Source organism: Etheostoma spectabile, chromosome 3 (genome assembly GCF_008692095.1).
Source record: "Etheostoma spectabile isolate EspeVRDwgs_2016 chromosome 3, UIUC_Espe_1.0, whole genome shotgun sequence".
NCBI lineage: Eukaryota > Metazoa > Chordata > Actinopteri > Perciformes > Percidae > Etheostoma > Etheostoma spectabile.
The window spans coordinates 685,199-685,485 of NC_045735.1; the positions used below are offsets into that span (position 1 = coordinate 685,199).

Sequence of the window (287 nt, forward strand, 5' to 3'; positions counted from 1 at the left end):
TGAGCTGAAAAAGTTTGGGAACCACTTGTTCTAAACATTTCACAGCTGAAACGGAGGGAAGCAGCAACACATCCAGCATGGATGGAGTACCACATCCCACATGCAGTATGTTCAAAAAGAGAGAAAGTAAAAAAAAGAGAAGCGAGAGAGAGAAAGACGGGGAGCAACAAAGGGAGGCAGACAGACGGCAGGAATACAGTAGAAGTGAGAAGAATAAAGGGCTAGTTAGAGTGTTAAAGGAAGAGAGAGAGAGAGAGAGCGAGAGAGAGAGAGAGAGAGAGAAAGAG

General features: G+C 44.9%; 1 protein-coding gene across 1 annotated transcript in view; it reads right to left on the reverse strand.

The window, feature by feature from the left end:
* Positions 1 to 287, reverse strand: part of slc8a2b (solute carrier family 8 member 2b) — a 227,318-nt gene that overhangs the window by 95,341 nt on the left and 131,690 nt on the right.